The sequence below is a fragment of the Marmota monax genome, unplaced genomic scaffold (genome assembly GCF_021218885.2).
Source record: "Marmota monax isolate L192 unplaced genomic scaffold, Marmota_monax_Labrador192_F-V1.1 WCK01_AAM20220418_F8-fsc00264, whole genome shotgun sequence".
NCBI classification, from domain to species: Eukaryota; Metazoa; Chordata; class Mammalia; order Rodentia; family Sciuridae; genus Marmota; species Marmota monax.
The window spans coordinates 886,955-911,282 of NW_026693143.1; the positions used below are offsets into that span (position 1 = coordinate 886,955).

The 24,328-nt window shown below is 39.5% G+C and overlaps 1 protein-coding gene and 1 long non-coding RNA gene across 4 annotated transcripts in view; one reads left to right on the top strand and one right to left on the bottom strand.

The window, feature by feature from the left end:
* The window catches only part of Cdk6 (cyclin dependent kinase 6), a 217,155-nt gene that overhangs the window by 38,308 nt on the left and 154,519 nt on the right, over nt 1-24,328 (bottom strand). The gene's annotated exons all lie outside the window — the stretch shown is intronic.
* On the top strand, nt 5,081-18,630 carry LOC124099927 (uncharacterized). Its single transcript, XR_006854136.2, has 3 exons — nt 5,081-5,349; nt 14,827-14,876; nt 17,072-18,630. It is a non-coding gene; the product is annotated as an uncharacterized LOC124099927 (long non-coding RNA).

The following is a 24,328-nucleotide window of genomic DNA, read 5'->3' on the forward strand; positions in this document are numbered from 1 at the left end:
AGGCTTCCAGCTGAGCAATGGGCAGCTGAATGACAGTCCACACCAATCCCACGTCCCACTACTGAACAAAGTTTTACTGTCTCCTGTCTTACTGACCCCCTTATTTGAGGCTGAACTTTCCTGGTACCTTTACCCACTTGTTTGGGAGTTCTGCCAATGCTCAGATAGAAAGATGCTTCAGAGCAAATGTGGCGTCTGCCTGTCCTGCTCTGAAAGGGAGCAGGACAACACAGCCTGTGTTGACCCTCCAGCCTGGGCAAGAACCCCAGTCTTGCTCTGCCCCTGACCAAATGTCATCTGCCTTCGAGGGCAACACGAATTCTGAACCTCAGTTTCTTTAATCTATTCCAGGGTTGAGATTCCTTATATGCCTCAAAAGGACATTAGTTACTAAATGATAATAAAAGTATCCATGAATTAAATGTTTTCTTTACCTGTGCTTGAAAATGTCCTTTGATCCCCTCCAAACTGACCACTGGATATCGATGATATGCAGAAAATGATTAAATTTTGCTTTTCAGGCAAAACTACCATATTTTATAAGATCTAAGATGTCATCAATTGATTGTGATTCACATCTTGATTTTAGAAATAATCAAACATGAAAAAAATGAATATCTCAGAATCACTGGAATCTGGTAGACTGGTAAAATAGCTACTCTCTTGTTAGGAGGTGAAGAAATACTTCAGGTATATAGTACTTATATTTTCTGTTCCTTTTTATGTCCATATAATTTTTCAGTTCACTGACTATAGATTTACTGAAAGGATTTTTTTCTCCTTAAAGTATTAAAAAATATCTTAGAGCTTTGGCGAACACTCATGGAGAGTTGCCAGTCTAAAGTTCTGGAAATAAAATAAGGAAACAGGAGATAGACTCTTTTTGCTAAGCACTTCGCAGGTACAGGATGCATTTCTCGATAACTGAGGAATGGGAGCAACATTATTGAGCATTATTGAGAAAATTCAGTGTAAAGGACTATGGGATAAATTCCCTTGACATAATTTGATTTCCAGACCCCCCAGGCTCCTTTGTGTAGCAGTGGTCTGAGAAGGTAGGTTAGGAAATTGACAAAAATAGTCTCACTTAAATACTAGTCATTCTCCTCAAGAAAAGTTTTCTTGCTCAGCATATTACTGGGGAGCATGGTTTGTTTGGTGCTTAAGGCCTTCCTGTCCTCACTGGAAAATTGGACTCAGTGCCTGGGACACCACCATGCTAGCCTCATGCCTCAACCAGACTGTGCAGGCTTAAACCACATTGTACAATTTCCTTTTGTCTCCCCCCTCCTTTTCTGCAAATTTTTTTGTTGTTTCGTTGTTATGGGTAGTGACAGTTTCTGGTTTCTTTCGTTTACCAACGGTTTCCTTTACCACAGCCTCTATTCCTCCGGCTGGAAGCCTGGCATGATTGGAAGTTGGAAGAAAAACCACAACTGAATAGCCTGGCACTTACTTCAACAGTCATTTCCAACCACAGATTAATACTGTTACTGGATTTGACTAACGGCTCTCCATCAGCCCAACTGTCATCACTTGAGAACATGCTGCCCAGTGAAAAACAAAAGGGAAAATGCAAGCAAGATCCAAAGCTTGGTATAGTTTTACCAACTGCTCATCGTCTGAATCCAAGGGTATCTCTCTGAATGCCCCTTTCTGGGTTCTCCTTGACAATCTGCATACTGAGTCGATCAGGAGATAATATACCTCCTGCTCCAACTAGCAGGAGGCTTAGGTCAGCTGGTAAGGTTGCCATGGGCACCAGCCAGCCTAAAGAGCTCAGGGCTCAGCTGTTGCACCTTGCCCTGCCCACCTTGGGGAACCTCACAGGATGCTTGATGCTCCTGAGTGTCAAGGAGCCAGCATCCAAAGCCCAGATGGAAGCAGGCCCTCTTGGAAGCTTGGATAACAGTGGTGCTCTGTGCTAACTTATCACAAACAGGAGCCAGGTTTTTCCTCTGGAAGAGGAATTGAATGACTATTCTTTTTCTTTTCTTGTGACAGGGTCCTGCTATGTTGTCCAGGCTCATCTGGGCCTCAGTTTCCCAGGTGCTAGGGCTATAGGCACATGGCACCATGCGCAGCTCCTATGGTTTTCTCACTGATAACTGCTAGAGGCTATTCGGGGTGTTTCATACACATTAATCCCAATCTTCCCCCTTAAGAATGTACAGAGCAACATGCATTCGGTATGTCCCTGGTGGGTAAATACAGTTGAAAAATCTTTCTGGAGGGTAATTTGACTCCATGGATCAAAGTCTTTCGAATATTCTTAAAATTCACTATTCTATTTCCAGGAATCAGTTCCAAGGGAATAATTGTGAGAACGCAAAAAACTTTGATTACAAAAATGTTATGACAGCCTGATTTAAAGAAGTCTTGCAAATTTCATTCTTTCAACAAATATTTACTACATGCCTACCATGTAGCCCAGAATATTTAAATACAAATAAATGGTGTCATGATTCTTTTAATTAAAAAAGCATGATCTCATAAGAAAACTAAAAGGCTATAATGCATAGGACAAACAGTTGAAAGAAACCAATTAAACTACTAATAATGATCATTTCTTGGTCACTGGCTCATGGTATATATTTCTTGCTTAAAAAAATAGGCATCTTAAAGAGATCAGTTTTGAGACCATGGATATCTCCTGATCTGCCTCAAATTTTCACTGACTGGTTTTAGCATTCATTGATGAGTGTTTAACTCTCATTCCTTCAGTATTTATTAGTTGTATTCTATTGTAAGAAGAAGCTTTCTCATCTTTCCTATTTATTTTTACCACTAAGGGTTCATAGTTTTTTTTGGTTTGTTTTTGTTTTTGGTGCTGGGAGTTGAACCCAGGGCATTGTACATGTGAGGCAAGCACTCTACCAACTGACCTACATCTGCAGCCTGCATTCATAGATTTTTAAATCTTATTTTGTAGGTTATAATCTTTTAACATAATTCTATATTTTGAGGCTCAAAATATCCAGATTTGTCCAGTGTCTCCACTAACCTAAAATTCTGTGCCTTTCTAATATGTTCCCACCAGTTTTGAACTTTTTCTTACTTTCTGGTATAATAAGATGCTTCAGGCTTATCTTGTACTCGACCCATACTTAAAAATGTGTTTTAAAATAACCATGTATTACTTTTGTTAAGTGGAAAAACAAATACTGCATATAAATTAAAAAATAATCTTACATAACATGTAATAATAATGTATGCATTTTATGTAAGATCATCTTAAAAAGGCCAGGTTGCTGACTCATGGTTTAGAAACTTGAAGACAAGTGGGGCTCCTCCCGAGTTCCACTTGAGATGGGAGAAGAGAGCATCTGCCTTATAAACCCACGAGAGGGCCAACGGTGTCTGAGAGATCACTACAGGCACCAGTCACTGCTCTCTTCTTGACTGAACCAGTGAGCCAGCCACACAGCCTGTGATGAGAAAGAAACAGTTAAAGTATATTCTGTTCAATTAAGTCTCAAAGCCAAGTGCCTCCTCACTCCCCACTCAGAACACTGCATAGAAGAATGGTGACACACAGTCATTTCCATCCTGCTTGAGTTTCTTCCTGCTGACTCTTTGGAGTTTCCCTATGAGCTGGTGTGAGGCACTTCTTCCTGTGGCTCAGAACAAGACTCTCTGAGGGCCCTGGGGGCTGCATTCTGGACTCTGTGAGGTACTATGAAACAAGAGGACCGGGCAGGAGCCCCCAACTCCTCCTTGTCCAGGAGTTGAGTAGACCCCTGGCCCCAGAGAGCTCTGCCTAGTTTCTTTACTCTTCTCAGATGGCTTTCCTGACACTCACTTGCATACTTAGCCTCTTGCCAGACTCCAGGAGCAGTTCTAGTCTTATTAGTGATTATGGAGGGGTGGAGGGGAACAGAGTCGAGGAGCCCCTCAACGATTAGTCATTACTTCACCACTGAGTCATCTGGCCATGCCGCCCAGCCGGCTGTAACCCAAGATTAAGTTCTGTACTCAAGCTTGAGGTGCTACCCAGAATCCTAGCACCACAGGGCCCTACACTTTTTGATTGTGAATTCTTCTCATGTCTGATGTTACCTCTGACAAGAAGCCACCCCTCATCTTGCTCCAGAAAAATGATGACACGGAGGTGCAATATGAATAAGTTTTACTGAGCATGCACAATACACAGGACAAAGCCAAGTGCTTTACATGCATAATTGTACTTAACCCCAGAGTAACACTATGTGGAGCTACAGACCAATATCCTCATTTTACACTGAAACTGAGGTTGAGGGATGGTTGATAATGAGTCATCATCACCCAGCTAAGAAATGACAGAGACTGAACTAGATGGTCCACTTTGCTTCAGATATGACTGTGGAACTGTTAGTGGGTGTGAGGTTCAGACTGAACAAAAATTCAGGTGGTTTTTTCTCTCAAAGAAAAGTCATTGAATGGAAACAACACTGGGAAGCTTGGTGTCAAGACAAAGTAGCATTCTTCAGTTGATACTAAGAAAGAGGTGATCCAAGGAGGTTGAGAGTCCATGAAGAACTCAGAACAAGTTGGCCAAATAACACTTCAGTAGTTTGTTCATTCATTCATTAGGCACATTTGGGACCTGTGATGCATTCTTCACTCTGCTGAGTGCAGGATATACTAACATGGTTAAGAATGACATGGTTTCTGCCCATGCTGAGCTTATGGTTTAGGGAGGAAGAACATCCTTAAATAAGTGGTAAGTGCTATGAAGAAAATAAGCTATTCTGGTGGAGAATGACATGGTGGGGTCTCTAAGGAGATGACATTTAATCTGAAGGATGATGAAGCAGGCAGGGCTAACTGGTGCTCTTTACTCCCTTTCATCCTTGGTAATAACTGGATGTTTTTCAAGGGTGCTTTATGACTATGGGCTCTGGTTGCAGTTCACCATGATTTCACAATGCATGTGGCTTTATCATTAGTGCTTTCCTTCACCCTGTTCAAAATATCACAAATATAATATAAATGAGATTTCCACTATTTGGTCCAGGACTGTGTCATTTTTTTCTTGTTTTAATATAGAAAAATCACTACAGAATCAGGGCTAAGAGGAAAGATCTTTGTGTTTCACAGAGGTCATCCAAGTGTACTATTTGTTTCTTCCCTGTGGAATTGACATATCAGCTTTGGGAAGGATGACGGAAAAAGGAAAAAAAAAAAAAAGAAAGAAATGGGCCCAGAGAACCCAATGGAAACAATGCTAAGCTTACTGTTCACGTGGGCCTTTAAGGGGGAGTGAAAGGCAAAAGCTGAGAACTGGGTCCAGTTTTCCCCAGCAGTGCTGTCTGTGCAGTGGTTGGATGTCACTCAAACTAAAACCCAAAGGCTTTTCAACCAGCAATGGTGAGTCCTGACCTATTTTTCTCATATTTCTGAAAAATGATAATTTTATTATCTCACAAGCAGAGATACTGAGGGTCTATGGAAGGCAACAGCATGGAAGAACTGGGTCCTTTTTTTGTTATATAGACTGCATTTTCTCAGGGAGAACAGATGTTTCCTTAAGGATGTGTGCAGTTGGGATCAGTGGCCATTTATAGCTAGGGGAATATTTCTTGATGGTCAGAGAATTTAAATCATGATTATTTTCTTGAATTCAAAGGCTACAATAGAATGGTTGTAAATTCTCTTCACAGAACAACTTGAAGTTCTGGGACCCTCTAACCTCGGGTTTTCAGAAATCTATTTTTTTCTTCATCCTATTTCTTCTAACTATTAAGTTATTAACCCTAATGACTAACGTAGTCTCATAGGTAAAAAGGCTTGTGAAACCTGCCCCTGATTTATGTAAATAATGCAGAAGAACACACTGAATAATGGACAGTCTGGAAAGGCCAAAATTCTTTCCCCAAGTCCTGGTCCACCCTAAAAAAGAGAGAGGGAAGCTTGTACTCTAAGTGGAGCAATCATCTTATTGTTTCACACATTCCCAGGACCACAGCAAGTGACACGGAGCAGCCTGGCTCTCCACAGTGATCACCAGTGCAAATCCATACCAACTGACCAGCTCTGTCACCCCCCCGAGGCTGCCAGTGTGGGCCTCCAGATTGTAAGGCCACAGGGTCAGATTTGGGACCTGGTGCTGTGCTGCCACAATACTGCGTGTCCAAAGAGGCCAGCAGCCAGGCAGATCCCTTTCTGTGTAACTGCTTGGCCACCTGTCTGTGAGGGAAGACAAATCTCATTTCATGAGGTTTGGCATGGAAAACAAACAGCCCCCCCCCCCCCCCCCCCCCCCCCCCCCGTATCCAAAAGCACTTGAGTGGCAGAGGGAAAATAAAAGTACAGACCTCAAGTGCGGACATAAAGTGGATCTCCGGGGATGAATCTTCTGGTTTTCTTGGTTTGGATTCTAAGGTATCTGCACCCAGCTCTCTGGTCTTAAATTAATTCTCTTTAAGAAGTAATGTGATGTGAAAGAAGTAGTCATCACCGGGCTTTTTTAAAACCACCATTCCCTAACATACCCATAGAGGAAAAAAGATGAGGCTTATCTTGTTTTTAAGCTATTGTGTTACCAGTGTTTCAATGGGACAAGCAAGATAAATAAATGCTTGCAAAATAAGGTCTGACCCAAGCTTCACCCGATATGGAGTTTCTATCTTGCTGAGTGCACATGATAATAAGATTTTAAACTGCATTAGAAATCAGAGTTGAGTCCAGAAGTGTGCTTCTCCAGCACCGGGAGGGCTCCTGATCACTTTGCAGTGAAGCCACCGTCACAAACAGGATTTCCTAAAGAGGTCTGGGGCGAGGAAGCCTCATTCTAACTTTGGCTCTGCCATCTGGGCAGCCCTGCTGCTCCTCCCCTACTGTAAACAGGCAGTTGGGGGGACTGGGGAACACTCCTTCCTATTGTTCTTCATGCCTCTCACTTCCCTTTCATCTTGGTAATAGCTGGAATTTATGAGTACACTGGATGACCTTCCAAGTCTTTCCTTCAGAGTTTATTTACTTCACTGAGACGCCTTAGCAGGGCTCCATCTTTGGCTTCCCTCACCCGTCGTATTTGCCTGAAGGTGTGGCTTCCTTTCTGTATGTTATTTAATTGAATGGAAAAGGAGTCATAAATACTGTGCAATTCTTACAGTCTAACAGTGATTTTGCATTCAAGCCACTATTTTCCACTCTAGCCAGGTCTTACTTTTCCAAGAAAACACTATTTCTTGGCTTGTCTCATGAAGTTCTTGCTAAATACCCAATTAAACATCTCCAAAACTCACCTCAGGACTAACTACATGAAACCCATATTATTCTAGTCCAGTTCATGATACTTTTAAACTTTTAAAATTCTTATAGTTTTAAAAAATCTGTACCATGTAGCTTAACACTTACAGAGGCATGGCCTAATGTTTGCTAATTATTATATGCTAATGCTTCATGCACATTTCTCTTATTTGCTCAGATGGGCAAATAACTTCTTGAGGCTTGATTTTTTGCTTCTTTTTTATCTTCCTTGTTGCCCCAAATAATATTAGACAATTGATAGGTTTTTCAAAGAATTAGTAAGTCTCATTTCCTTTTGACGAAAGTGGTTGAATATTAAGTGTAAACATTAGAATTACCCAAGGAATGATGCTAGGATATGAGCTGATTTAATGTTTATATCATTTAGACAATAAAATGATGTTCTAAATTAAAATTAAATGCTTTCTAGCAATAAAAAACATGATTAAATTCCACTTAAAAATCTTGAGACTCTGCAACTGGAGAAGAAACATGGCAAAACTGGTTTGTGAAAGAAGAGATGAAGTAATGCCTCTGGTCTGTTCTATGCCAAAGCTTCTCATAGAACCACAGGCTCTAAGCTACAATTTGCAAGATGTTCATTCATTTGTCACTCAGCTACTCAGTGGCCACTTAATGCCATGCTGTTAAGCATTAGCTATACAGTGGTGAGAAAAGCAGAGGTGGTCAGGTCCACAGCTTTGTAAGTGATGGGATAAACAGACTGTAAACTAGAAGACACTAAAAAAATGTAATTGCAAATGGTATTAAGTGCTATAAGAAAAATACCAGGGTGTTATGAGAGTGAATACCAGAGATACTGATTTTATTCTGGACAGGAAGGTTTCTTTGAGGAAATAATACTTGTGATGCGTTTGGATAGGATGGAGCAGCTAGGTGGTGAGTTAGGAGGTGGGCGGGGAGAGTTCCATGCAGATAATTCTTGGAACCATTGTTGGGAGTTTCTTGAAGGTTTGAATATCATTCATTGCTCCTTCTGCACAGCAAAGCCAGTAACTTACTGATCTCAATATGAAGATAGGAAATCCATATATTCATCCAGTAAATCATATTGAATGTGCACTGTGTGTCAGATACAGTTCTATGCCTTTGGGATATCTATGTAAACAAAGTCTCTACCCCTGTGAAATTTAAGTTGTATGAAAAGAAATAAAAACATACACTTTCACTCATCTAACTAATGCAGGTCTGGCACAGAACTTGGATGTTTGTAATAAAACATTTCAAAAGAAGGAAAAATGATATAGGGAATAGAGGGGACAACTGCCAACTGTTTGGAGATAATTCTACAAGTTCCTAGTGTTTTTGTACCTCTTGTGAGTAGAGACATTGACTACATGTGTCCTGAACTAGATTTTTGAGTAAACAGCCTTGGAAGATAGAGATAGTGTCTCTCTCTGGTACATAAATAGGTTTGTTTACTCTTCAGCATAATAATGTCTCCTGCTAGGGCCAAGGCCTGGCTGACTTATTGCCCATGATGAAAGTTTCAAGTTTCCTAAGCTAGGGGTTTCTCTTCTATAACACACTGGTTGTACGTGGAGGCATCACCTGGCCCTCTTCTCATTTTCCTATGAGAACTGAGAATCTGGTGCAAATGCTGATACTCTGGCTACTGCTGTTGCAGGGAGTAATAAACAGTCCTTTGTCACTAACCCAAGAGTTATGTGTCTTCTGCCAGTATGCATAAACTGGGGAGAACTAGTTTGCTGGCTTGCAAGTAGGGGAAAAACTCACCGCCTTCTTGACATGAGTCAACTGACAAACCAAAAAATGGGGACTTTCTAGTTTAGAAAGACAAACACCAATAAGGAGGATAAGGCTTTCTATATCTAAGGTCAGAAAGAGGAAACATGGTCATGTTTACCAATCCTGACTAGGAAATCAAGGGTCTATCACTAACATCTGAAAAGTAAGTTTAGGACAACAGAAAGGAATTTCTTCACACAGAGGCGAACCCTATAGAACTCACCATCTAAGTGGTATTGGCTGAAAATATAAACTGCTTTATAAAAGGACTCACTAAAGGTCCAAATTAAAGACCTAGAATGCCCAACTCAATATGTATTTGATGACTTGATTTTGCTCATTGGAGAATCATGATCTCATTATCTCTGTCAGAGTACAAATATGGGTAAAAAGACATTAATGTAACCTAATAAGGGCCATTTTAAATATACAAAATAAATATATTTGAGATTGGTAGCTATAAAATCTCCTTTACCATCAGCTATAATTCATAATAATCATAATTCATACATGTTAAACAATCTTGATTCAATAGAGTGGCTGTTTCCCAAACTGTATATGCAGAATACTTTTAGGAAAATTTGAGGCATTTATTGAAAAAAAAAAATGTTCAGGGCTCAAATATGTTTGGGAGCAATGTATTTACTTGTCTGTGGAAATTCAATGTGTATGTTAATTATAAGAGCTCTGATAAGTCCTGTCCAGAAAACTTTGTTTAACCCATCATTTTCCAAATTAGTTTAGTTCTGACAGATCATTTTACAGCATGCTTACTTCACCTCATGAAGCACTATTCATAGAAAAAGATGGATAAAGAATACAGAGAAATGTTCTATACAATGTTATGAAAATGAAGATCTATATGGTAAGGAAAATACTGCTATTATGCCAGTATTACCTACAAAGTCTCATTAATTTGAAGTGGAAAATAACAGTGCAGCCAGGGGTGGTGGCACATGCCTATATTCCCAGCGGCTTGGGAAGCTGAGGGAGGAGGATGGCGAGTTCAAAGTCAGCCTCAGCAAAAGCGAGGCACTAAGCAACTCAGTGAGACCCTGTCTCTAAATAAAATACAAAGTAGGACTGGGGATGTGGTTTAGTGTTTGAGTGTCCCTGAGTTCAATTCCCAGTATACTCCCTCCCTACCCGCCCCCCAAAAAAACCCCAAAAAACAAAAGTAGGAGGGGTGCAGAAAGGACGGACAGGTGACTAGATGTCCTTGTCTGGCTTTTATAAAGGCCAGTTAGGCCATTTCCACTCCTTGGAATCAACTGTTTCTTAGGTCCGGGGTGCGAGAATATGGCATGTTTCAGGAAAGGACAGTAATAATAATTACAGCTAACATTTATTGCTTCCAAATGTATTTACATCAAATCCTTCTAACAAACCATGATAGAGGTATCTTATTATGTATTCTCATCGAAAAGGACACCAAGGTACAGAGAAGTTAAGTAACTGGTCCATGGCTACAAAGCTAGTAAGTGAAAGGACTAGGATTTTAAACCCACGTAGTCTGGTTCCACAGGGTCAATCCCTATGCTTGTCTACTTTGGAATTACAGCAAATATCAGTAAACTTTTGTATTATTAGTGTAATTCACATTGCAAAGCAACTCAGTATCTTCTAGTGGGGGTGAAGTGGCCTTCTCCCAGACCTTGTGCTAACACATCTTAGAAACTTTTTCAAAGTTTTATGGTTGTACCAGAAGAAATAAAATACAAATGGAACAGTGTGTACTCACTGTCAAAACAATCTCTCTTTTGCATAATTTCTTCCTCTTACCAATTTGTTACTATACACAATATTGACTACAAGTAAACAAACAAGTAGCTGCAAACACTACACCCACACTCTGATTTCAGCACTGGGCAATGCCCTTTTGTTAATAAGGCTCATCTCTAAAATATTTTTCTTACATAAAAATACACACACATACACATACATTTTCATGTTTTTCCCCAAAATTCCTGATCCTCTTAGTTGGGTGTTGAGCACAGGCACCCACTGAATCTGCTTGGCTTTTAGAACTGGTGTGCCCCTTGCTGTGTAGACAAACTCAGCCAGAGAGAGCGCAAGTCAACAGCCATTCTGGATTGTGTGTTCTGCCATGTTTATCGTTCATTTCACTGTACCCTATTGGGCTTTTTGTTGTTGCCATTTTTTAATGTTGATTTATTAATTTCCTCTTATTGCTCTAACTAATTAGCACCAATTTAGTGGTTTAAAACAACATCTATGTGCCATCTCACAGTTCTGTAGGTGAAAAGTCCAAGTATGGCGTGGCTCAGCTGGTTCTTTGTTTAGACTTGTACAAAGCTGACATCAAGGTATTGGCAGATCTGTGCTCTATTCTTGAGGTTTCGAGGACAAATCTGCTTCGATATCATTCAGGTTGTTGGCCAAATTGAGTTCCATATGGTTATAACACTGTGGGACTGAGGTCCTTGCTGGCTGTCAGCTAGGGCCACTGTTAGTTCCTAGAGGCCTCTCCTCTAGTTCCTGATGTGTTCTCCATAAACTTCTTAGGGCCAGTAACCGCAGGTCAGCTCCACGGCTGGATGCAGTCTTCTGACTTTCCCTTCTGCCACATCTTTTCTGCTCTCAGATACTTAAATTGGGCCCATCCAGTTAATCCAGAATCATTTCCCTATTTAAAACTTCATTAATTTAAATCTAAAAAAATCTCTTTTACCATGTAAAAAAAAATACAAATTCAGAAGGATTAGGATGTAGACATATTTGGGAACCATTTTTCTAGGGCCTTCCTTATACCAGGGGAGAGCTCTACCACTGAGACATCCCAGTCCTGGTGGTGAGTGGCAATACCAAGTCCACCTTAAAACAAGACAACAGACAGCAACAATAACAAAATAAACAAAGGAACAATTTCACAGATAGATACTGAATTTTAAGTTTTAAGCCTTTAAGGTCCAGGAAACATGAGAAAGATCTGCTGGGAGTTAGGAACTAGTGGTAGGTCTCTGATATTATAAAGAGCATAAAGACCAGCAATTGTTCAAATGGTAGCTGGAAGAAACCACTGCCGGAAGAACAGGATGATACAGGGGACTTAAAGAAAATAGAGATTTCACAGCCAATGTATGTTCCCAAGAAGGTATCTCCGAAGCCTGAGATAATATTAAAAAACACAGGTTCTGGACAAACCTGGTATGCCAGCTGGTAATAATGCCAGTGCCGGATCCTAGGGAGGCTCTGAAGAAGAGCAGGGGCATCTAGGGAGCTGCCTAGATGGGCAGTGGCTCTTTCCCAGTGGGAATGGAGGTGCCTCAGTACTTGAGCAGTGTGTGAGGGACAGAACAACATTACTAACACTAACACGAGGGCACCATTACGTCTAGGGAGGAACACTACAGCATGAACACTTGCAATTCCATGCATATCAACTGTTTTGATTAATTCTACTTTTTGATCATCTCTAAAAGGAGAAATTCACTGTTAAAGAAAAATGAGAAAAATGCCAGACATGGTGTTATCAGAAGGAACAAATCATCCCCTGAAACTTCAACTCAATTTGCCTTCTGCATCGCTTCCTCAATCCTAAGAGTCAGTTTTTGCTCGACGCTGCCTCCTCCATTTTGTCTTTTTAATAGTTTCTTATCTCACTCATCTCCCTTTCCATTTCATCTTCAGTGTTCCACTTTGACCTACTCTTATTTTTTTTAAAGGTCTTAAAAAAAGTCTAGAGACTATTTTTTTTTAGTCATAGGTGGGCTAAAATGAAACATAATTTCAGTCATATTTAATTACACTTTCAAATCTGATGGTACACTCTTGCCTGAGGCTTTTCAGGGGGAATTTCTGAAGTCCAATTACAGGACCATTCTCATAATAAGGACTAATAATTCCTAATGAAATTATTTACTTTTAAGCCTCATCCAGACGATGTTTTGAAAAATATACTAACCCAACCACATTCCTATAGCGTCATTAGTGTGGCCAGTACAAACAGGTGAGGTCTACAGTTCTCCTGAGAGCTTCTGTGAAGAGATGGGTGCTGGGTCTATGGAGCATCCCATCAGTCCTTCCATGTCATGGCATCCCATTCTTTTCTATTTATTTTTTTGTATGTATTTGTTCTAATGAGTTATATATGACAGCGGAAGGCATTCTTGAGGCACTCGTTTGGACATACCATACAGTTAGCTCAAGTATACCCAACTGATATTTAACAAATAAGCACAGGTGATCCTTGCATATCTGAAGCTTTCTGTTGCCTTCACAAGTTCAAGGCAATGCAGCTGATTATGAAGTTCTTGGGTTACAGACTTTTCTTCTACAACACTATTTCTCTATTCTCTTCTGGCTTTTGGTTAAACAAAAGAAACGTCTGAGGTCAGCCTGATTGTTTCCTTTTTGTAAAGCTACAAAGTTTGTTTGATCTTTACGTCTAGGGAGGAACACTACAGCACGAACACTTGTAATTCCATGCATATCAACTGTTTTGATTAATTCTACCTTTTGATCATCTCTAAAAGGAGAAATTCAGTGTTAAAGAAAAATGAGAAAAATGCCAGACATGGCAAATTGAGTTTTTCTTTCTCTATACAGTTCCAACATTTTTTCTAGGATGTGCTCTGAGTCAGTCTCTGGAGTGGATTCCGTAGATTGTCCACCTAATATTCATTTTTCCTTTTCATTTTAACAGGACTCTGATGTTCTTCAAATTCTCTTGAAGCTTATTAGCAAATTCCATTTCTCTGGTCTCAGTCACTGGTTCAAGTGTGGGCATGTGTTATAACAGTTCTAAGGATGAAACTTGGGAATCCCACTTGAAATCCTAGGACAGAATGAATGATTCATTCTTAGTATCGTGGTGTACAGATGTGAAAACTGGAACTCCTGCAACCACTTTGCCCTGGGTGAAGAGAGTCTTCGAAGATGCTAAGACAGAAAGGGAGCTGTAGCTTCTGGATTAAGCCAGCCCTGAAGCTCACCTATATCTGGAATCGCCATTTATGAGAACCAAAAATTTCCGTATAATCTAGTTGATCCAAATTGAGCTTTCTGCACTCACAGCCCTGAGCATCCAGCCCATTAGAGTTTCTTTTCAATGACTTGCCTCCAAATATTGCGAGACTGCTCTGCATACCCAAGTCTGTTCACGGCTTAGGAACATGTTTCTTTGGTCATGGTTTTGATTACTGTATTTCAAAGACCATCAACTTCTTAGCTCAAATTTCCATTCTCTACCCTTCATATCTGTCATTTTCTCACCATCTGTCCTTTTCATTCACATTCTGTGAGAACTTCTAGTATTGTCTTTTATATCGATGATTCCAACAGTAGGAATTCTACTTCTTACTCCCTCTTGTCAGATTTTAATTTCTTAATTTAAGTAAGTGCTTGACTTGAGTTTCCTTAGAATTCCACATCTTGTTCATCTTCCTTTACAGCTTTGTTTGATGGTTTTGCATTTTAGGATGTTCAATTCTTTGTTTCTGTTTTAGAGAACATGTCTTCTAGCCTTCTGCTGACTTAGTTTACTAATTTTTGGAAAATTTTTTTCTGATATTGCTTATATTTAATTATCATTTTCAGAATTTTCTATTTTTTGGAAAGCTTTTGGAATGTTAGTTTGCCTTGTTCAGTAGTATTTTTTGCAAAAGCTACAAAATTTTTTTTTCTGCTTGTTTTCTTGTACTTCTAAAAGAAGTTTTCTGCCCAACAAAACTTTTTGTTAACATAATGGAGATATTACTTCAGACTCATTCTGTAAACACTCAGTGCTCTCTGAGTAGCTCTTATATTTTAATTTCTAGCATTTTTATCTAATACTGTTCTGATGGCTGTCCCCATTTACAGATGCCCCATTCTTCTTACTTCCAGACACCACCCTCCTGTTCCTTTGGCAGGTATGTTTTTCTGGTATTTGTAGTTGGGGGTGGGGTGGGGAGTGAGAGAGAACTGATGGCCAGTGATGGCCAAGGAAAATCTGAGCATGTGGGTCTCAACAGAAGCAGTAATTGGAACAGCTGATCATTTTTTCAACTGAATTCAACCTTGTGTTTTTGAAACAAGAGGAGTGAGGGAGGCAAAAATAGTCAACCTATTTCCAGGTGCACATAACAAACCTGTGTCATCAATTTCTTTTGTACTGGGGGATTGAACCCAACGGGTATTCTGCCACTAAGCTATACCCCCAACCCCAACCCTTTGTTTTATTTGAGATGGGGTCTTGCTAAGTTGCCTAGGCTGGTCTTGAACTTGTGGTCCTCCTGTCTCAGTTTCTTGAGCAGCTGGGATTATAGGCATACGCCGGTACACCCAGCCCCCAAATGATTTTTTAATTCTAGAGTTCTGGCTAAATAGAAATTCTTCCACATAATTTTGAAAATTTTTTCATTGCCAGCTTAGTGTTTCATGTTGTATGTTTTTGTGATTTTCAGTTAAGAAATTAAGCAGGGACAGTCAATATTTAAAATTAAAAGCTCCTACTATTTTTAATAAATTCTGATAGAGAGCTCACAAAGTTAATGAATCAAGAGGCTGTTAATACGCTACTTGTAAAATAAGGTTACCAGTTTAGAGGGAAAAACTGAGAAATGTCTAAGCACTAAGTTCAGTGCCATTTTTTAACCAGTAGTCTATCCCACTTAAGTGAGTGCCTTTTGAAAATAACTTTCTTACATGCTGATACCTGGAGAATTCAGTATGACTCTGACAAGTAAGAACATATAGTGAGTGGCTGGCTTCCAAATTTCTTCTGAATACTGAAATATTAGTATGTTAAATTATTTCCAATTTGGGCTGGGGATATGGCTCAAGCGGTAGTGTGCTGGCCTGGCATGCGCGGGGTGCTGGGTTTGATCCTCAGCACCACATAAAAATAAAATTAAAAAGATGTTGTGTTCACCGAAAACTAAAAAATAAATATTAAAAAATTCTCTCTCTCTCTCTCAAAGAAAAAATTATTCCCAATTAAATGAATTGGCAACACAGTGGGCTCCTGTCCCAAGGTTTTTGACAGAAAATATCCTATAAACTCTTAAATATGTAGTGATATGAGAAGAGCTGGTAACATCCAACTCAGCTGACAGCTAAATCTAATTTCCACTGGACATTGCCATTTTGAAGTGTTCTTTGCAATATTTCAATTCACAAGTAAGTACAGCCCACATGTTTGTAGCTGTCTCTGTCAGGTTTTGCTCTCAAATCATAGAAGTGCACACAAATACAAACATACACAGATGCACACACACTCCTTAGCACCAACTCTTACTGCTAAGAGTAAGCTTTAATATTTATAAATTTAATTTAGCAAACAGAACTGGAGCAATAAATCACAAACTCATGTTTTATCAGAGAAGCTCAATATGGAGGATCATGCTGAATGCTATTTCTTAAGGTTAAAATGGAGGAAGAGGGGGGTAGAAAGCAAATGAGAAGAGTCACTGGAAAAGACAGAGGGAAAGAAGAGGAGAAATCCCCATTGCTTCTCAGTTAAACTAAGCAGTGGTCTTATCAGACAGCGTCTCCTCTAGCCAGTATGGGAAAGCCAGATGAGAGGCCAACCCTTGGTGGAACTGGGTATCAGGCAGACAGACAGCAACCTGTAGCAGTGGGCCAAACGGAGTGTCCTACAGATTGCCACTACAGCAGCTCACTTTACTACAAGATCTAGTAGAATCTTTTGTTACATTTTACTATTGTAATTTAGCACCTATGCACTGTTAGAGAGAAATTATGTAGGCATATATAATGAAATAGCATGAATTTACATTTGTCTGAAATATCTTTTATCATTTACTTGCACTTTTTGTCTAATAAATTTGTATGAATGTTAAAAAAGCAACAAATGTAAATGTTACATCATGTTTTGAAAGAGTTACCATGGCCAGACTTAGATTGGAGGTCCACATTCCAGCTAAAAGTAAATTTTGTAGGGCAAGGAAGTAGTTACTACCCTCCTGCTCTTGATAAAAAGGAGGTAAGTTTGCCATCCCGTTAAAATTAGATTGGTGAGAACTGGCTTTCAACTTATCAAATATTTTCTTTCTCTGCCAGTGTTTTATAATTAAAAAGTATCTGTTTTCTTGCCTCAAACTAGATATCTGAGCTTGAAAGATGTGACGATGTAGACCTGAGACTCTGACCAGATGACTTGACACTATTAGTCTGATTCTTTTCCTAATCTGAGGAAATGGCTGATAGAAGAGGTTCCAGAGTTTTTCCAAGGCAAAGACCCAGAAGGCAAAACATCATTCATGAGCTCTGGCAGCTACCAAGGAAGAACTGGTGGAGAGTGAGTGCCAGGGTCTAGGTCCTCCCTGGAAGGAAGATCACAACTCAAGAAATGATATTCTCCAAATTCAGGCATTATGGAACTCTGTAGAATGATGTCTGGGTCTGCTGTATACTGGAAAAAAACAGTCTAAAAAAGTGCTTGTGACTTTATCTAAGATAATTTTTTTTAACTGACAAAATGAGGTCGATTCCTTCCCTATTGCTACCCAACTGATAAAAAGGAAACCCACAGTAAATTTTACAGTTGAAAGAGGTCTCTTATGCATCAAACCAAGCTTAACAACAGCATTACAAAATTACCACATTCACTTATGTTTTCCAGTTGATATTTTTACATAAGGGTAGAAGAAGTAGCCAACACTTATGTAAGAATTTTTGATTTATTTACTCTTGTCTACCTTTCCTATCTTCAAGAATCTCATCCTACCTCTCACTTTAAGCTAAAAACAGATTTTTACTTTAAGATTTTTGGAGGGTAAATTGGTTTAGCTAGAAGAATTTAAAAAATATGCATGTTATCTGAACCTATAATTATGCTTCTGGAATTCACCGTAGAGACATACTTGGACAAATGTTCCAAAAAATAAATGCAAGGATTTTACTGCAACAATATTTATAATAGGACTAAAATGAAATGAACAAGTAAATCCTAAATATCTATCAACAGGAAATTAAACTATTTAATAAATGCAAGGATTTCTTTTCCTCAGTTTAAAAATGAGTTAGCACATAGTGTAAACCCATTTCTGTACAAAAAATTTACTGAAGAGCAATGTGTGCATATGTATTTATATATTTTAAACATAAATGTATGCATGCACTCTTGAATTTATAAAAAAGAAGATATGAAAGTATATTCAGGGAGTCTTTAGGGTTTTGTATGGGAGTACTGGAAAGATTACATTTCTGTAACATCTGGCATTTTTACAACCAGATTTTTAAATTTTTTAAAATGAAGCTAACTGGCATCTAGATCTTCTATCTTGGTCCTTTCCTTAGCAATTTTAAGTTTCTGAAAGTGACATATGGAGTGAGAGGTCACAGAGACAATGTGGCTCCCCACGTGCAAGCAATTTAAAAAAAGACACACTGGGGAAGATTTGCTAGTGCCGATTAACACTATTTTATACTTGTTAGTTGGCGCTCAAGCATCCCTAATTCAGGGGAAGAAGGCCAGGTGGCTGCATCAACCTCAGCTCTGCTGGTTTTACATGTAAGAACCCCAACTTCTATCTATAGTCCCCACCCAAACTAGAAAAGAAGACAACATAGGAGACAGAAGAATGCAAAAATCAATGCATCTGGGAAAAGGGCACTGAGTTGTTTTCTTCTTCCTTCCCAATAAACATCAAATTGTCTGTTTCCTCTTTATCCATTTCTTTGGTGGGTTAGATCTACATTGTCCCACAGAGTACATCTAGTCACCAGCACTTAAAATGTGGCTAGTTCATACTGAGATGTGCTTGAAGTTTGGAGTTTGAAGACTTTGTATGAAAAAAAGTTTAAAATACCCGATTCATTTATATTATTTATATTCATTACATGCTATCTTATGCCTGACTAATTTCCCATTTATAACTCATTGTTGCTGTTGTAGGTCATAGAACTCCCAAGTCCCAGCGCTGCCAATGACCAGATATGGGATCTGGGCAAGACACTTGGGAGGATTAAACTTCATAATCTATGTCAAGTGCTCAGGACAGTACACAAGGATGTGTAATAAGCCCTGTCAATGAGCATGAGCTGTGCTGGATATGTTAAGGGTTCCAGAAAGGACCAAGACATGGTTCTACAAAGTATACCAGAGCTGGAATGAATCTTGGGTATTATCTACTCCAATAGTTTAGAACCTTTTTAAATCTCAGAATCTCAATATAGAAAAAAGAGGAATGGGAACTCCTCTGACCATACACAGGAGAGGGTCTGAGAACTCTGTGAAGCACAATGAAGTCCAGAAAAGGACACTAGGTTCCAGATGCTGAAGGTTTGCCCTCTGTCACAAAGCTGGTTGGGCTGGAACAGACTTAGATGTCAAGTTCCGGAGAAAGAACACTGCTCTGCACTTTGTCAGTACAACTTGTGTCCACACTGTTTGTCACTGAGCAACATCCCCAGCCCAGCAGTTCTCTTTTTAATGGTGAAGCATTTAGATAATGGTATTCCCAAGGTGCAGTGTCCCTGAGAAATAAGCATAGAACCTAAGCTCATCACAGGGTCACTGAAAGCTAAAGTACAAGCCAGGGGGACAAGGAGAGTGTGGGCAGAGTGACGAAGTTGTTGAGCTGATCTGGACCCTCAAAGTGTTCTGTCTCTTCCAATGTGCAAAGCACTTCTACCAGGAACATTTCTCCTTACTCTGTGGTGACTATGCTAAAAACCACTGGTCCTGAAAGTCCCCAGGCGATGCAGTTAAGATGAAGTTGGGAGTCTAAGAGGATGACAAAGGGATGGGGGGAGAGGAAAGGCACTGGGCTTTGGCAGAATCATGCTCTCAAAGCAGCAAATGACTAAGAATACTGCAATTCCCTTCTAGAGGGGACACAACATCTACAGGAGAAAGGTTGACAGTAGTGACCTTGAAGAAGGAGACCAAGTGAAAAAGTTCAGGGAAGCAAGGGTTACTTGTTGCCACAGAACAAGGATTCCAAGAGGCAGAGTAGAAAGATTAACAGAGGTAGAGAGAGCCAAAGAAGGGGGGTGCTAAATGCTAAGAACAGGGACGGGAAAACAAAAAGCTGGAGAAAAGCATATGACGGCAGAATGGTTGGAAGAGTACTCAACTAAGACCTAGTTTGTGGAGAAGATCACCCAACAGCAGACAAAGGTGCCAGAGTGGAGGGGCACTAGACCAGGGAGCTGAGACCTACAAAGCTGCCCTAATGGGGAAGGGACAGGCTTCACAGTAGCAGATGTTTTTCAAATTCATAATTAAAGCAAGTTACACAGTAAGAATTTAAAAAGTCATTATTGGTTACATTATAAAAATATTCACTTGGTCTAATGCAGAACTATCCTGTATATATTACTTAACCAAGACTGGTCCTTTTCCTGGGTACCATCTTGGGTATTTCCTCACTCAAAAACATGCTCCTTTAGAATTTTCCCCATTTGGCTATTTCTTTAAAGCAAGGGAAGGGAAAGGTCTAGGAAAATGTCCCAGAAGGGACAGGAAATATGCAAGTCCAGCTGAGTGCCCTGGGATCTACACACGTTTTGACCTAAGCTGAGGTAGTGGGCTTCTTCTCATAGTCTAGGGCTCTCTTTCTGTGCCTCAGGGTCTGGGGCAGCCAGCTAAGGACCTCATTTCCTTGATATCACTAGGCAAGCACTCAAATATGAAGAAGCACCAACGCAGAAACCAATAGGAAGACTGGTAAGGCATTCAGTGACATTTTAGACATTTTCTCACTGGCCACTGAGCCACAAAGGACAGTTTCACTGTTAGTTTCCCAGATACTGGGTATTTAATTCATAGAAATCAATGACGACAAGCCTAGAGAGGCCACCAAACAAGGGGGAATATAACCATGAAGCCTTGTTTGTTTCCTTCTAACAGTGACTGTGTTTGTTATATTCTTCCTGGTGGCATTTGGCACTTCTTAGCTAGGGATCATCAGAGCTGGCAACTCAGAACTTCTAAGAATTACTATCTGTTTACCACAATCTCCATATTCAAAGAATTAGTAGGATGTTTTGTTTTTGAAATATGCATTTTCTTTTTATGACTTTGCTATAAGCTGGAAAACCCCATAACTTTCAAACTACAAACTATGGTCCTGACCAGGATAGCAACAGACAGGCATCTGGAGAATTGACAGTGTGAATTTATTTTGCCATGTAGTTAAAAATCAATCTATCATACCCTTCCATCCATCCATCCCCTCCCACTAAGCTGAATGGGCTGGCTACTGACCAAATTCATAACAAGGGCTTTTAGTATTAAAATATAACTGAATGTTGGTAAAGATGGATTATCCATGGGCGAAAAGTTAAAGGAGGAAGATAAAAATCTAGCTGTAATCCATTTTGCAGAATGCTTCTATAGGTCAGTGTAGGCGATTATTAAACCCAGATAATAGTGACAGATGGTATTTAAACTCTCTGGCTCTTTGTCAACCATCTGCCCCAAGACTCTCTTTACTGAGTTCATATTTCCTAGGTATTCAATTTTAGAATAGAAGGCATATACTTCTTAATAATATGACAGAGAATTAGTCAATCTTTCCATTGTAGATAGACTGAAAATCAAAGCTTTTATATGTGTGATTTGCTTCTTGGCCTAAGATATTACACTGCTGCTAGACTGCAGTAATACATAAAACATTCTAGGAAAAAAATATAGCCTAGTGGGTCAAACAACAGCATGAGAAGAAACATGACAGAGCAGGAAAATCAAAGGCTCTGGGAGTGAGGTGGACCTATGTTAAAATTTGTCTCTTCCATTTAATAGTCATGTGCTTCTATTCATCCTGCCTGCAGAAGGCCCCAGTTCAATGTATGTAAACTCTGGATAATATCCCTTAGAATGTAGATTTGATGAAATAATGTATGTGAAGGGCCCTGGCCTGGCACTTGTAACGTAACAGGTGTTAACTCCCTGTTTCTTTCTTCCCCCTAGGTCATGGATAATGGTGAGCCTTATTGATGCAAAGATTTTATATAAAAATTAGAATACGATCTTTATGAAAGTTTAATCCTGACATATAGCCATTCACAGAGCAATCTCCTTTACTTCCTTAAAACAGTCTTCTTACTATAGCCATTCACAGTACCCCACACTTCTTGGCACTGAGCCTACTCAATGCATGTAATGACTTTCTCCTCCACTAGGGTTTGTTATCTCTTTAGCCATTCAATAAGTTACTGAAGACTGAAAGACAGGGTTTCCAGTGGGTGACATAGACCACTAGTGATAGGTAAGATGATTTCAGGGGATGAACATGGACAAAGTTTCTTAATAATTTTAATGTTTTTATATATTCTAATTTGTATTAAACAAATTAATAACTGACTTACCAAGTCTGTGATTATATATATACATATATTTATACATATATATACACACATACATAATATATACACACATACATACATATATATATGCATATATATTTTTTATTTTTTAAAATTTTTTATTTTTATTTTTTTTAGTTGTTGATAGACCTTTATTTTATTTATTTATATGTGGTGCTGAGAATCAAACCCAGTGCCTCACACATACCAGGCAAGTGCACTACCGCTGAGCCACAGCCTATAATTTTATATATTTTTTGTTGAGGATGAAGTTAAATAAAAAAAGTAAACTGACTCAGGGTAGTAAAAGATTAGATAAGTAGAAGTACAGTTGTCATAAGACTATGGCCAAAACAATGAAGGTGATAAAGAGATGCCACAATCTGGGAATTACTACTTATTGACAAATAGGAACTCCAAGTGAACACATGTGAGGGACTGCCTGATTTAGGATTAGCCTAAAGTAAGGAGGGGTCTGCATTTAGAATCCATGGTTTGTGACTCTTCAATTGGACAACACTGAATTGGAGCCAAGCTGAATCCAGATCAAATTGGAGGTTGGACCCCAGGACACATCTGCCACAAGAAAGAAGCACGATGTGTTTAGCCATCTGGGAGGTATCACAGGAAACACCAAAATGTGACTGAGCAGGAATAAAGTTCAGACCTCATGGCCACATTCAAGGTCACAGCAGGAACTACCTAGAGGACAGGGTACCCAGCCTAGGAAGGACATGTGATTGTCCTGGATCCATTCTCGTTCAGCCTTTAAGGCACACGGACCCTGGTTCTGGCATTGCTTTCTCCCTGAACCAATTATTTCTCATTTACTACGTTTGTAATCTAGGAGAAAGGTGCTTTCCTATGTGTACATGTGAAAAGCCCGTGGGTTTTCACCCAATATCTCACTTTTGTAGCAAAATGAAGCAGAATGTTGCTGCTGTCCTCAAAAGGAGCCTTTCCTGGAAACTCTAGTGTGTGAGTCCTTCCTCTCAGTCCCAGTGCCAAGGTGGAGAGAGGAGTATTCCTGTCACATTGGACTGGAATACTATATGAATTTTCCCACAGAAAAAAAGATGTGATGAATTAGTACAAAGTGATGTTTCATATATTGTCCAGGTTATACAGAATTCTGCAAGCTAGGCTGAGAACTTGATTATCAAATACATTATCATGTTAGTGGAATTTTTTTTTTTTTTCGGCTACTGGGGATTGAACTCAGAGGCACTCAACCACTGAGCCATATCCCCAGCCCTATTTTGTATTTTATTTATAGAGACTCACTGAGTTGCTTAGTGCCTCGCTTTTGCTTGAGGCTGTCTTTGAACTCGCAATCCTACTGCTTCAGCCTCCCTAGTTGCTGGGATCACAGGTGTGTGCCACCTTGCCCGGCTAGTGGAAAATGTTTTTAATGTTAGCAGAAAATGTTTTTAATGTTAGCAAATAAAATTTGGAGTTGCAATTGTTCAAGAGGCAGGGACTGCCTATGTTTAAAAATATAGCAAATTCCTTACTAGTGAATTCTTAATTCTACATATCTTAGGTTTTATCTTTAACAGTTTTTACTATGGATCATGGCTAATATTCAAGCTTGTACTGCTGAAAAACAACTGATTACCCTCCCCTCCACACCAAAAGAAGGACTCCATCTTTACACTGAGGATGAAAATTCTAGACACATGTAGGTAATTCCAATAAGCACATTTTTAGTCAACTCTTAGCTGCACCAAGTTACTCCTTGGATGACCTGGAATGACTGCCTGCTCTTCTATATTGATAGTAACTTATTCCCTTTTTTTCATACTGGGGATTGAACCCAGGGTTGCTTTACTACTGAGCTATATCCCCAGCCCCCTCTTTAAAAATATTTTAGTTGTAGTTGAACACAATACCTTTATTTTATTTTTTTATTATTATGTGGTGCTGAGGATGGAATCCAGTACCTCACACGAGCTAGGCAAGTACTCTAATCACTGAGCCATAACCCCAGCCCTCCCCAGCCCTTTTTATTTTAGTTTGAGACAGTTGCTGAGGCCCTTGCTAAGTT